The sequence below is a fragment of the Pelophylax lessonae genome (genome assembly GCF_965119305.1).
Source record: "Pelophylax lessonae genome assembly, chromosome: 11".
NCBI classification, from domain to species: domain Eukaryota; kingdom Metazoa; phylum Chordata; class Amphibia; order Anura; family Ranidae; genus Pelophylax; species Pelophylax lessonae.
In genome coordinates this window covers 178487462-178502642 of record NC_138778.1, presented here as the reverse complement: position 1 = coordinate 178502642, position 15181 = coordinate 178487462, and the positions used below count along the sequence as shown (strand labels likewise).

Sequence of the window (15181 nt, the reverse complement as noted above, 5' to 3'; positions counted from 1 at the left end):
ACCGCGCAATTGTCCGTTAAAGTCACGCAGTGCCGAATCGCAAAATAGGCCCTGGTCAGGAAGTGGGTAAAATCTTCCAGGGCTTAAGTGGTTAATATACAAGACCAGCTATACAGCATCAGTACAGTATATGAGTCCAGTCTATACAGTGTCAGTACAGTATATGGGCCCAGTCTATACAGTGTCAGTACAGTATATGAGTCCAGTCTATACAGTGTCAGTACAGTATATGGGTCCAGTCTATACAGTGTCAGTACAGTATATGAGTCCAGTCTATACAGTGTCAGTACAGTATATGGGTCCAGTCTATACAGTGTCAGTACAGTATACGGGTCCAGTCTATACAGCGTCAGTACAGTATATGAGCCCAGTCTATACAGTGTCAGTACAGTATATGAGTCCAGTCTATACAGTGTCAGTACAGTATATGAGCCCAGTCTATACAGTGTCAGTACAGTATATGGGTCCAGTCTATACAGTGTCAGTACAGTATATGGGTCCAGTCTATACAGCGTCAGTACAGTATGAGGGTCCAGTCTATACAGTGTCAGTACAGTATATAGGTCCAGTCTATACAGCGTCAGTACAGTATATGGGTCCAGTCTATACAGTGTCAGTACAGTGTATGGGTCCAGTCTATACAGTGTCAGTACAGTATGGGGGTCCAGTCTATACAGTGTCAGTAAAGTATATGAGCCCAGTCTATACAGTGTCAGTACAGTATATGAGCCCAGTCTATACAGTGTCAGTACAGTATATGAGCCCAGACTATACAGTGTCAGTACAGTATATGAGCCCAGTCTATACAGCGTCAGTACAGTATATGAGCCCAGTCTATACAGCGTCAGTACAGTATATGGGTCCAGTCTATACAGTGTCAGTACAGTATATGAGCCCAGTCTATACAGCATCAGTACAGTATGAGGGTCCAGTCTATACAGTGTCAGTACAGTATATGGGTCCAGTCTATACAGCGTCAGTACAGTATATGGGTCCAGTCTATACAGTGTCAGTACAGTATATGAGCCCAGTCTATACAGTGTCAGTACAGTATATGGGCCCAGTCTATACAGTGTCAGTACAGTATATGAGTCCAGTCTATACAGTGTCAGTACAGTATATGAGCCCAGTCTATACAGTGTCAGTACAGTATATGAGTCCAGTCTATACAGTGTCAGTACAGTATATGAGCCCAGTCTATACAGTGTCTGTACAGTATATGAGTCCAGTCTATACAGTGTCTGTACAGTATATGAGTCCAGTCTATACAGTGTCAGTACAGTATATGGGTCCAGTCTATACAGTGTCAGTACAGTATATGGGTCCAGTCTATACAGTGTCAGTACAGTATATGAGCCCAGTCTATACAGTGTCAGTACAGTATATGGGTCCAGTCTATACAGCGTCAGTACAGTATATGGGTCCAGTCTATACAGTGTCAGTACAGTATATGAGCCCAGTCTATACAGCATCAGTACAGTATTAGGGTCCATTCTATACAGTGTCAGTACAGTATATGGGTCCAGTCTATACAGCGTCAGTACAGTATATGGGTCCAGTCTATACAGTGTCAGTACAGTATATGAGCCCAGTCTATACAGTGTCAGTACAGTATATGGGTCCAGTCTATACAGCGTCAGTACAGTATATGGGTCCAGTCTATACAGTGTCAGTACAGTATATGAGCCCAGTCTATACAGTGTCAGTACAGTATATGGGCCCAGTCTATACAGTGTCAGTACAGTATATGAGTCCAGTCTATACAGTGTCAGTACAGTATATGAGCCCAGTCTATACAGTGTCTGTACAGTATATGAGTCCAGTCTATACAGTGTCTGTACAGTATATGAGTCCAGTCTATACAGTGTCAGTACAGTATATGGGTCCAGTCTATACAGTGTCAGTACAGTATATCAGTACAGTATATGGGTCCAGTCTATACAGTGTCAGTACAGTATATGGGTCCAGTCTATACAGTGTCAGTACAGTATATGGGTCCAGTCTATACAGCGTCAGTACAGTATGAGGGTCCAGTCTATACAGTGTCAGTACAGTATATGAGTCCAGTCTATACAGCGTCAGTACAGTATATGGGTCCAGTCTATACAGTGTCAGTACAGTATATGAGCCCAGTCTATACAGTGTCAGTACAGTATATAGGTCCAGTCTATACAGCGTCAGTACAGTATATGGGTCCAGTCTATACAGTGTCAGTACAGTATATGGGTCCAGTCTATACAGTGTCAGTACAGTATGGGGGTCCAGTCTATACAGTGTCAGTAAAGTATATGAGCCCAGTCTATACAGTGTCAGTACAGTATATGAGCCCAGACTATACAGTGTCAGTACAGTATATGAGCCCAGTCTATACAGCGTCAGTACAGTATATGAGCCCAGTCTATACAGCGTCAGTACAGTATATGAGCCCAGTCTATACAGCGTCAGTACAGTATATGGGCCCAGTCTATACAGCGTCAGTACAGTATATGAGCCCAGTCTATACAGTGTCAGTACAATATATGAGCCCAGTCTATACAGTGTCAGTACAGTATATGAGCCCAGTCTATACAGTGTCAGTACAGTATATGAGTCCAGTCTATACAGTGTCTGTACAGTATATGAGTCCAGTCTATACAGTGTCTGTACAGTATATGAGTCCAGTCTATACAGTGTCTGTACAGTATATGAGTCCAGTCTATACAGTGTCAGTACAGTATATGGGTCCAGTCTATACAGCGTCAGTACAGTATATGGGTCCAGTCTATACAGCGTCAGTACAGTATATGGGTCCAGTCTATACAGTGTCAGTACAGTATATGAGCCCAGTCTATACAGCATCAGTACAGTATGAGGGTCCAGTCTATACAGTGTCAGTACAGTATATGGGTCCAGTCTATACAGCGTCAGTACAGTATATGGGTCCAGTCTATACAGTGTCAGTACAGTATATGAGCCCAGTCTATACAGTGTCAGTACAGTATATGGGTCCAGTCTATACAGCGTCAGTACAGTATATGGGTCCAGTCTATACAGTGTCAGTACAGTGTATGGGTCCAGTCTATACAGTGTCAGTACAGTATATGAGCCCAGTCTATACAGTGTCAGTACAGTATGGGGGTCCAGTCTATACAGTGTCAGTACAGTATGGGGGTCCAGTCTATACAGTGTCAGTACAGTATATGAGTCCAGTCTATACAGTGTCAGTACAGTATGGGGGTCCAGTCTATACAGTGTCAGTACAGTATGGGGGTCCAGTCTATACAGTGTCAGTACAGTATATGGGTCCAGTCTATACAGCGTCAGTACAGTATATGAGCCCAGTCTATACAGTGTCAGTACAGTATATGAGCCCAGTCTATACAGTGTCAGTACAGTATATGAGCCCAGTCTATACAGCGTCAGTACAGTATATGGGTCCAGTCTATACAGTGTCAGTACAGTATATGGGTCCAGTCTATACAGCGTCAGTACAGTATATGGGTCCAGTCTATACAGTGTCAGTACAGTATATGTGTCCAGTCTAAACAGCGTCAGTACAGTATATGAGCCCAGTCTATACAGTGTCAGTACAGTATATGGGTCCAGTCTATACAGCGTCAGTACAGTATATGGGTCCAGTCTATACAGCGTCAGTACAGTATATGGGTCCAGTCTATACAGTGTCAGTACAGTATATGAGCCCAGTCTATACAGTGTCAGTACAGTATATGAGCCCAGTCTATACAGCGTCAGTACAGTATATGGGTCCAGTCTATACAGTGTCAGTACAGTATATGAGCCCAGTCTATACAGCGTCAGTACAGTATATGGGTCCAGTCTATACAGTGTCAGTACAGTATATGAGCCCAGTCTATACAGTGTCAGTACAGTATATGGGTCCAGTCTATACAGTGTCAGTACAGTATATGAGTCCAGTCTATACAGAGTCAGTACAGTATATGGGTCCAGTCTATACAGTGTCAGTACAGTGCATAGGTCCAGTCTATATAGGGTCAGTACAGTATATGAGTCCAGTCTATACAGTGTCAGTACAGTATACGGGTCCAGTCTATACAGTGTCAGTACAGTATATGGGTCCAGTCTATACAGGGTCAGTACAGTATATGAGTCCAGTCTATACAGTGTCAGTACAGTATATGGGTCTAGTCTATACAGTGTCAGTACAGTATATGAGCCCAGTCTATACAGTGTCAGTACAGTATATGGGTCCAGTCTATACAGGGTCAGTACAGTATATGAGCCCAGTCTATACAGTGTCAGTACAGTATATGGGTCCAGTCTATACAGTGTCAGTACAGTATGGGGGTCCAGTCTATACAGTGTCAGTACAGTATATGGGTCCAGTCTATACAGCGTCAGTACAGTATATGGGTCCAGTCTATACAGTGTCAGTACAGTATATGAGCCCAGTCTATACAGCGTCAGTACAGTATATGTGTCCAGTCTAAACAGTGTCAGTACAGTATATGAGCCCAGTCTATACAGTGTCAGTACAGTATATGGGTCCAGTCTATACAGCGTCAGTACAGTATATGGGTCCAGTCTATACAGTGTCAGTACAGTATATGGGTCCAGTCTATACAGTGTCAGTACAGTATATGAGCCCAGTCTATACAGCGTCAGTACAGTATATGGGTCCAGTCTATACAGTGTCAGTACAGTATATGAGCCCAGTCTATACAGCGTCAGTACAGTATATGGGTCCAGTCTATACAGTGTCAGTACAGTATATGAGCCCAGTCTATACAGTGTCAGTACAGTATATGGATCCAGTCTATACAGTGTCAGTACAGTATATGAGTCCAGTCTATACAGAGTCAGTACAGTATATGGGTCCAGTCTATACAGTGTCAGTACAGTGCATAGGTCCAGTCTATACAGTGTCAGTACAGTATATGAGTCCAGTCTATATAGGGTCAGTACAGTATATGAGTCCAGTCTATACAGTGTCAGTACAGTATACGGGTCCAGTCTATACAGTGTCAGTACAGTATATGAGCCCAGTCTATACAGCGTCAGTACAGTATATGGGTCCAGTCTATACAGTGTCAGTACAGTATATGAGCCCAGTCTATACAGCGTCAGTACAGTATATGGGTCCAGTCTATACAGTGTCAGTACAGTATATGAGCCCAGTCTATACAGTGTCAGTACAGTATATGGATCCAGTCTATACAGTGTCAGTACAGTATATGAGTCCAGTCTATACAGAGTCAGTACAGTATATGGGTCCAGTCTATACAGTGTCAGTACAGTGCATAGGTCCAGTCTATACAGTGTCAGTACAGTATATGAGTCCAGTCTATATAGGGTCAGTACAGTATATGAGTCCAGTCTATACAGTGTCAGTACAGTATACGGGTCCAGTCTATACAGTGTCAGTACAGTATATGAGCCCAGTCTATACAGTGTCAGTACAGTATATGGGTCCAGTCTATACAGTGTCAGTACAGTATATGGGTCCAGTCTATACAGTGTCAGTACAGTATATGAGCCCAGTCTATACAGTGTCAGTACAGTATATGGATCCAGTCTATACAGTGTCAGTACAGTATATGAGCCCAGTCTATACAGTGTCAGTACAGTATATGAGTCCAGTCTATACAGAGTCAGTACAGTATATGGGTCCAGTCTATACAGTGTCAGTACAGTATATGAGTCCAGTCTATATAGGGTCAGTACAGTATATGAGTCCAGTCTATACAGTGTCAGTACAGTATATGAGCCCAGTCTATACAGTGTCAGTACAGTATATGGGTCCAGTCTATACAGTGTCAGTACAGTATGGGGGTCCAGTCACTGACCCTATATAGACTGACACTGTAGTGACTGGACTCATACACTGTGAGTGGCATACAGTGTCAGTGACTGGGAAGATATACAGTGAGTGCATACGGAGCCGGTCAGTGAGGTGTATGGCTCCGGTGAGTCTCGGTAAGTACACGGTCTCGGTATATCCGGTGTCGGGTTACTCACTGAGGTCGGTTGCTCGGCGCTCCCATGTGGTGTCCGCTCGCCTCTCTCTCAGTCTCTCCCATAGTAAAAAGTCTCAGCGAAGCACCAGCCGTCCTCCCTCACGCTGAAACCCCGCCCATTCCCCGCCTCTCATTCCCGCCCTTCACAGATTTGTTTTCCAGCTTTTGCTCCGCATCAATCAGCTAAAGCGGGCGTGTGATACCTGAGCAGTGGGCGGGGCTATACACACCGCTGTATGGTGCGGTAGACTCGGGTGGAGTGTCACTCTTCATGTAGAGGGGGAAGTAGATGGGAGAACTACAGAGCCCAGCATTACTGAGCACAGTGTGGGCGCTATGTCTCTATTATTTAGCACTGATAATGTTCACACTGTACATTCAGTCCCTGCCCCCGAGGAGCCTCCAATCTATGGCCATGGGGGTGGAGGATGGACTAAGCTGTCTGCCATAGACTTGAATGGGTAGGGGCCAAATCACCCATGTGAATGAGGCCTTGATATAAAAGACTCATCATGACAGCTAGGCTTTCCCTATAAGAAATGAAAATACACACAAGGGTCAATTACAGGGTGGTCCTATGATAATGGTGAGATACCCAAATGGAAATGGTCATTTTGCTTAACCACTTTACCACCGGAGGATTTTCCTGCTTTACGGCCACTTTTTGCAACTTGGCAACTTGGCACTGCGCAACTTTAATTGATTGCGCGGTCATGCAACGCTGTACCCAAACAAAATTTGCGTCCTTTTTTCCCCACAAACAGAGCTTTCTTTTGGTGGTATTTGATCACCTCAGCACTTTTCATTTTTTTGCGATATTATTAAAAAAAAGAGCGAAAATGTTGCGAAAAAATTGACATTTTCTATTTTGACAGTTAGAAAATATCCAATATATACAATTTTTGTCATATATTTAGGCCAAAATGTATTTAGCTACATGTCTTTGACAAAAAAAATCCTCAATGAGCATATTTTTAACCGCTTTAAGACCGGAAGATTTTACCCCATTCCTGACCAGGCTATATTTTGCGATTCGGCACTGCGTTACTTTAACGGACAGTTGCTCGGTCATGCGACACTGTACCCAAATTAAATGTATGTCCTTTTTTTCCCCACAAATAGAGTTTTCTTTTGGTGGTATTTGATCACCTGTGTGATTTTTAATTTTTGAAAAAAAGAGTGACAATTTTGAAAAAAAAAAAAACAATATTTTTTTACATTCTGATATATGACATTCCCAAAAAAAATTAAAAATCAAAATTTTTTAACATTTTAGGCCAATTTGTTTTCTGCTACATATTTTTGGTAAAAAAAAAAATCATAATAAGCGTATTTTGATTGGTTTGCGCAAAAGTTATCACGTTTACTAACTACGGGAAAGATTTGTCATTTTATTGTTTATTTTTTTTTTTACTAGTAATGGCGGTGATCTGCGATTTTTTTTTGCGGGACTGCGACATTGCGGCGGACAGATCGGACCCCTAACTGACATTTTTGACACTTTTGGGGGTACAAGAGACATTACTACAGTAATCAGTGCTATAAATATGCACTGTTACTGTAATAATTACACTGGCAGGGAAGGGGTTAACTTTATTGGTGATCAAGGGGTTAAATGTATGCCTCATGCTTACTGACGTTGGTGGGGGGAGGGGATTGTGTGACACAGGCACAGATCGCAGGTTCAGCTATGCTGAATCATGTAATCTGTCCCTGCCTGTCACATTGGAGATTTCCACACTCGATCCCCGACGATTGGGGAAGAGCAGCGGTGATCACCGCCTCTCCTCCCCTGGCCCGACTCCCGCTGTGTCCTCCCGCCAAGAGGGGCGTTGTCCAGCGACGTAGGTCTACGTCGCTGGACGATAACGAGCCACTTTGCCGCAGTACCAGGTCAGTGAGCGGTTAGCAAGTGGTTAAGTGGGGTACACACTAGTAGAAAATCTGCCGAAAATTCCCATCCAAGGTAAAATCGTACGATTTTCGGCTAGTGTGTACAGAACTTTCAGCAGCTGATGCCGACATTTTCAACGAAAGAAAACGGAGGGACAAACACCAAAATTGTTATCGTCCAACCCCAGACAATCAATTTTCGTTTAATGTGTATGCAGTACGTCCGTGAAAAATTGGATGCGAAAGACCGCGCATGATCTGAAGTTGCTGACAACCCGGAAGTCTAGGAACAAATGTCCCAAAAAAAAAAATCGGACGAGAAATTTCGTGAACATTTATGCACTGTCAACTAAAAACGGTTATGAACGCTGAGCAAGAGAGAGAAAAATCGGAGGATATTTCGTCCAATTTTCGTCAAGTGTGTACGAGCCTTTATGTGGGGCAAAGTGACATTGTATTTGGAAAGAGTCCTTCCCATCCCTGCTCTACCTTACCAATGCTCCCTCGCAGCTCCTGCGCTGTGCTGCAGTACTGTGTAGTGTTGCTCGCTGCGACAGGAGCAGGAACAGTAAGGGAGGGGGGAGACCTGCAGTAGAAAAGGTAGTAGTGGGTTAAATGATCAGACAAGGAGTAACTCACTCAGGACTTACTTTACCATACACCTGTGTAGTGTTTACCTGCGTGAGGATGCACAGGTGTTCCATTCATCCCTTTGCAGGCAGTTCTGTTGATGTCAGTTGGGATGCTGCCGCTGCATGGACATGGCCATTGTTCAATATAATAACATCTGGGTGGGCACAGGGGCATGCCTGTCCCTGAACGCAGTGTGAGTTTTGGGCATGTGCCTGCACCCACATGGATGTCATATTGGGACACAGCAGCCGTGTCCATGCAGCCGCTGTGTCCCACATTATATCAATGGGACTGTCTGCACAGGGGATGACTAAACACCTGTGCATCCCTATGCGGCTAATCATAGGCCTGCATGGGAATATGGTATGGTACGCTCTGTTTGAACGAGACCTTAAAATGAATAGGGCCAGGGCACTGTGGTTTAATATGAGGTGGGGCGGGGGGGGGGGGGGGGGGGGGCGCTGCAAGGAGATTGACAGGGAGGGGATTTGTGTTGGGAGGGGCAATTTTGGGGTCGGCAGGGGATAAGAGTTGCTTGGAGTAATGATTTAGGGGGATTTAAGAGGATTTGAGCTGGTGCGGCACTACCTGGAAAGCCTTCTAAAATAGCGGATAACTAGCAAAATAAAATGGTAATTCTGACAATCCCAGTAGCAAAAAATTAAAACAGTCAAGCTGCGCAGTTTAGACCCCTCTTCTCTCTTTCTACCTCTTTCTCTCTGTTCTCCTGTAACCGGTGCCATCTTAAGAGCATTAAAGGGCCCCGGGCAATCCAGTGCACTGGGGCCCCACCTACACAATCACCCACGAGAATAAACATGCAATTTATCGATAAGGCGATATTTATTGGTACAGCAGTGCCAGGCTAATGACAGCTTCCAAGTTGGGAGGCTGGGTCCGGTGAACACACACACGGACGGGAGTCAGACTCGACTGTCCTGTGTGTGTCTGTTCCCATGGAGGCGGACAGGCATTCCTGCAGTTGTGACAGCAGCGCAGGGCCGACAGGGACTAATGCTTGGCTGGGGCTGGGGCTGGGGCTGGGTCGCTGGGCAGGTGGGGCCCCTGGGCAACTGCCCAGCGTGCCCATTCCGTACGATGGCCCTGCCTGTAACTAACGAGAATACAGATAAGTGTGAAACTGGGAATGTTAATTGCCATAGATAAGAAGTTACAGGGAATATCTGTATTGCTTGCCAAACTAGTTAGGAAAATATGTATCTGTGACGTAACTGCTGGTATATATGGGATGTACCTTACTTGGGTGCTTGGCAAATTGACTTGAGTCGTTGCTAAGTCTTCTTCATTAGTGAATAAAAGTTTTTTTTCCCTGAAGTTTGCATCCGGACTCCATTTCTGGTTTCCAAAAACTGTTTGTTGCTATACTAGGAGGTGGGATTTGGGGGGGGGGGGGGGTATGTGCTAGAAGAGGTGATATGGTAAAGGGGGGAAGAGAATTGTGCTGGGAGGGGACATTTTTGTCTGGAGGGGGATTAGTGCTGGGGGGGGGGGGGGGATTTAGGGGGTGGATTTATGCTGGGGGGGATTTGGAGTGGGGGGGGGAGAGGATGTGTACTCAGACGAGGAATTTGAGTGGTAGAGTATTTGTGCTAGGAGGGATTTTTTTTTTTGGGGAGGTGTATTTGTGTTGGGAGGATGGAGGCCAAAGATTTGTGCTGGGAGGGGGGATTTAGCAGGGGGGCAGATTTGCACTGGGGGAATTTATGCTTAGGCTGTAAGCATGCAGATCAGTGCTCAATCTTTTGGGGGGATTTTTGCTGACACATAATTTTAAAGGGGGGGGGGGCAGTCTGGCATGTTCGCCCTAGGCTCTAGATGACCTTGTTATGGCACTGAATAAGGCATACATGGTCAGAATGGCAATAAGGGTAACATAGTAAGAGAGACTATGCTATGCAGACAGCATATTTAACCACTTGCCGATTGTCTCCTGTTGCTGTACTGCTATAAAGCGGCTCAGCTGCACAGAGTCACAAATAAATACCTGATTTTGCATTTCCAGGTAGGAGGTGTGCGCCCGCCCTGGCTTTCTTGTCATTTTCTATAGTACAAGCTGATCAGTGGGTCCCGTCCAATGATTTATGACCGGAACCCACTGATGGGCTGAACAAATGGCAGAAGAGAGCCCTGTGTAGGTAAACAACACACCACGGCACAGTTAACCCCCTGATCGCCCTAGATGTTAACCCCTTTCCAGCCAGTGTCAATAGTACAGTGACAGGGCATATTATTAGCACTGATCACTGTATTAGTGTCACTGGTGATGTTAGTGGGAGTTAGTTCCTCCCCAGTGTCAGATTGCCCGCCACACTATCGCAGTCCCATTATGAGTGGTTGAACACTGCCATTAGTAGTATATATTAAAAAAAATAAATAAAAAAAAATTACAGTATATCCCATAGTTGATGCTATAACTTTTACGCAAACCAATCAATATGCACTTATTGGGATTTTTTTTTTTTTTTTTTTTTTACAAAAGACATGTAGTAGAATACATTTGGGCCAAAATTTATGAAGAAAATAGATTTTTTTAAATATTTTTTATTGGATATGTTTTATGACAGAAAGTTAAAAAAATATATAAATATATATTTTTTTATTGTCATTTATAAGGCCCCTTACACATGTGCTGGGGTGGCTGCGATCCGCTTGCTCAACAGGGGACCTCGCCGCTGATCCCTGCTGAGCAGGCAGATGACAGGTCCGTGTCTGGTCCGCTCATGTAGAGCGGACACGGACATGGACACAGACCACTCTCTATGGATCACTTGTCCGTTTGCACGGATCGAATGTGGGAGGAACCGATGACCCTAGTGCTGGTAGGCAGAAGTGCTAACCACTTAGCCACTGTGCTGTCCAGGTTAGCTCTGGTAACCTAGGTGAATGGCTGGAGGGATCCCAGGCCCAAGGGAGTCACTTCACTGCAACTGCAGTAATTTGGTCGCAATCAGAAATGCTGCATGCAATTAGGCTCCTGCTCAGATACTTGCACGTCGGTTCTGACCGTGGAGGGCCTTCCACCTAGTCGCAAGTCACTTGCCAAGCTACCCTTGCCATATCACGTGTGACCTCTCTGAGCCGCTGAGGGAGAGAAGCTATGGGACCTCTCTCCTCTGACAATGTCCAAGAACCCAGGGAGTGTTGTAATAGGGTTAAAGGGCACTGCTCCTACATTTGAGAATGGAGAATAAATGGGCACCAGAGCCCTTTACAAAGACACCACTGTACTGTGAATGGGCAAGGTGGCTATGTCAATTTAAAAGGAGGAATTTAAATGGAAGTAAGGGGGTAGAGGGTTATGGTCCAAAGCATGGATAGATGGGAGTGATGGGTGTTAAACAACAGATCGTTGTTTAGTCATCAATTGGTTGGTGTATAATATTCATGAAGGCTTAATAGACAGGAAGTACTGCTTCTACAAAGAGGCTTATTACTGAGATTCCCACGGAGGGTAACTAACCTTTGAACCTAAGCTGTGTGTCTATTCTGAAGCTGCAGTTTGAAGAAATTATTTCCAGAATTGCTAAACTACCAGTAGCAGGAAGATGATGTTAATGGACAATTTCTCTCCATACTGACATTCAATTATCTGTATAAACGTACAATCACACAAATACATTTTATAGTGCACCTGTCATAGAAGTATGGGGCTACCATTGCTGGCCTCCAATTGCCCGGCTGTGTCGGCTTCCAAACCTTTTAGTCACAGACCAAGGACAAGCATAATGCTGATGCAGAAGCATTAAAAACAAAAACATTAACCTGACAGGCAGGACAAAAAGGAGAGTTTAGTAACAGCAACACCGGCTTCATCACAGATGTACATTAAGATAGCAGAATTCCTAATACATGGAGTATAGTGTTATTTATATATTTTCTTCTGTCTTAACCCCTTCTTCTGCTAACAGAAATGGAAATATTTTTAGAAGTCAGTTATAAAGAGGCTACCAAAAGCAGGCAGGCAGTGTTAGTTATTTTATTAGGAAGTATAACATTCTCTGAAAATTGTCATGCATAAACCATGTATTAAATGTTTTTTTTTTCTACAAATAAAAAAGTTATACAAGTAATAACATGATATAAAACATCAAAAGTATTTTTTTCAGTAGAATGGTAAACACTTACTGGTTTAATTATAAAAAAAAAACAGATCTAGTCATAGTGTGAAACTGCATGTATACATTCTTTATTTGTAAATTGGCGCAAAACAAGTGTTATTAGGTTATTTTGACACTCTAGATTGAACGTGTTTCATTTATACAGCAGAGAGTAAATCAGAAAAATATTACGCTGAAGCCACTCGATGGAGCTGACGGTCAGATGGACTTTTGGCTCCCTCTAGTGGCCATAATGCAGTATTTTCCTGATTCCCTCTATTCCAAATATGTCAAACTCAAGGCCTGTGGCAGAATCCAGCCCATCAGGCCCTTGCACCCTGTTTTGCAGCCAGAACTCCATTCTCCAACCTCCGACTCTAACCCTCGGCTCCCCGCTGCCACTTGTAAACACAGAAGCTTTCTGTGTTTGCAAGGGTACAAGGAACGGCTTTGCTCTCAGAGGCTCAGCGCGAGCGAACAGATCCCTGCACACACTCACAGCAGTACACAATGGGGAAAGATCTTCAATATAAGAGAGAGAGAAGCCGGGCTAGGTAGGAGTGAAAGATGTGAGGAAACTTTGGGGTGGGGGGGGTTGGCTTTTTCATAATCCTGAACTCTGCACTCTGTATGTAACGCACTCCTGTAGCGCACCCCTAAATCCTGCATTCTGGAACTGCACTCTGTGCATAGCGCACCCCTGGAACTGCACTCTGTGCATAGGACACCCCTGGAACTGCACTCTGTGCATAGGACGCCCCTGGAACTGCACTCTGTGCATAGGGCGTTCCTGGAACTGCACTCTGTGCATAGCGCACCCCTGGAACTGCACTCTGTGCATAGCGCACCCCTGGAACTGCACTCTGTGCATAGGGCATTCCTGGAACTGCACTCTGTGCATAGGGCATTCCTGGAACTGCACTCTGTGCATAGGGCATTCCTGGAACTGCACTCTGTGCATAGGGCATTCCTGGAACTGCACTCTGTGCATAGCCCACCCCTGGAACTGCACTGTGTGCATAGCGCACCCCTGGAACTGCACTCTGTGCATAAGGCACCCCTGGAACTGCACTCTGTGCATAGGGCATTCCTGGAACTGCACTCTGTGCATAGGGCATTCCTGGAACTGCACTCTGTGCATAGCGCACCCCTGGAACTGCACTCTGTGCAAAGGGCATCCCTGGAACTGCACTCTGTGCATAGGGCATCCCTGGAACTGCACTCTGTGCATAGGGCATCCCTGGAACTGCACTCTGTGCATAGGGCATCCCTGGAACTGCACTCGGTGCATAGGGCTACCCTGGAACTGCACTCGGTGCATAGGGCATCCCTGGAACTGCACTCAGTGCATAGGGCATCCCTGGTGGAACTGCACTCTGTGCATAGGGCATTCTTGGAACTGCACTCTGTGCATAGCGCATCCCTGGAACTGCACTCTGTGCATAGCGCATCCCTGGAACTGCACTCTGTGCATAGCGCATCCCTGGAACTGCACTCTGTGCATAGCGCATGCCTGGAACTGCACTCTGTGCATAGGGAATCCCTGGAACTGCAGTCTGTGCATAGGGCATCCCTGGAACTGCACTCTGTGCATAGGGCATCCCTGGAACTGCAGTCTGTGCATAGGGCATCCCTGGAACTGCACTCTGTGCATAGGGCACCCCAGAAAGTAGCACACTCTTGAACTCTGACCTCAGAATATAGCGTAATTCTGAACCCTGCACTTTGTATGTAGCGCACCCCCAAATACAACCAGCCCTTTGAGGGCAACCATGCTGCTGATGCGACCCAAGATGAAATTGAGTTTGACACCCCTGGTTTATTCTATATGAAAAATGACATTCAACCTAAAGAAAAAAAAAAGCCTAATAATGTTAATTTTGCTCCCATATGCAAAGAACAAATGTACAGTACATGCAGTTTCTCAGGATGTATAGTTCCCCAATTTTTTTCTCTATAGATACACCGTTAGAGTCTCTGTGGGTTTTTCTTTAGTCTATGTCCCTGTTGGGAGAATTTTCCCCTTTCTTGCCCCTATGTGGTCACCACGAGAGAAGAAATATGCTTTATTTTTACACTAGTCATTATAATATGGTCAGTTTAACAGTGCTAGCCATTGCACTTCGCTAACAGAGGAAGTACATTGGAATGCTCAAACTTCCATCATTGTCATATGCTTTATGCATGTTTTTGTTCTATTTTCCAGCTAGGCAGGGAGTCCATCAATCACGGATGTGGCTGTCTTATCTCATCTGTCCCTGTCCCCCTAGATCCCCCCCCCCCCCCTTCCTCTCATAGGCACACAGTGTCCCCCACATCCTCTAAGCACAGAGGAGGCTCATGGACGTCCATTTATGAGTCTGTCCCCGTGTGTAAACACAAGACCATGAGAAAGAAACATGCGGTCTCATCCGATGGGAACTGCGTTTCCTCACAGCTGGAGGAAGACTGCACATTGCGTGTCACTCTTCGTGCCCTACTGCTCAAGCTATCACTAACCTCATCATCAAATGGCAGCATGGTGTAGAATGGGTTAAATGTAGGAGATTTCCTGTTCAAGAT

At 45.0% G+C, this 15181-nt stretch overlaps 1 protein-coding gene across 2 annotated transcripts in view; it reads right to left on the bottom strand.

Moving 5' to 3' along the window:
* The window catches only part of GJC1 (gap junction protein gamma 1), a 66416-nt gene extending 60371 nt beyond the window's left edge, over positions 1 to 6045 (bottom strand). Inside the window, exon 1 of one of the 2 annotated variants that reach the window (XM_082271712.1) lies at positions 5973 to 6045. The gene's annotated coding sequence lies outside the window, so the exon portion shown is untranslated. The remainder of the gene's footprint in view (positions 1 to 5972) is intronic. The other variant, XM_082271711.1, reaches the window with a different exon arrangement.
* Between the last annotated feature and the right edge of the window lie 9136 nt (positions 6046 to 15181).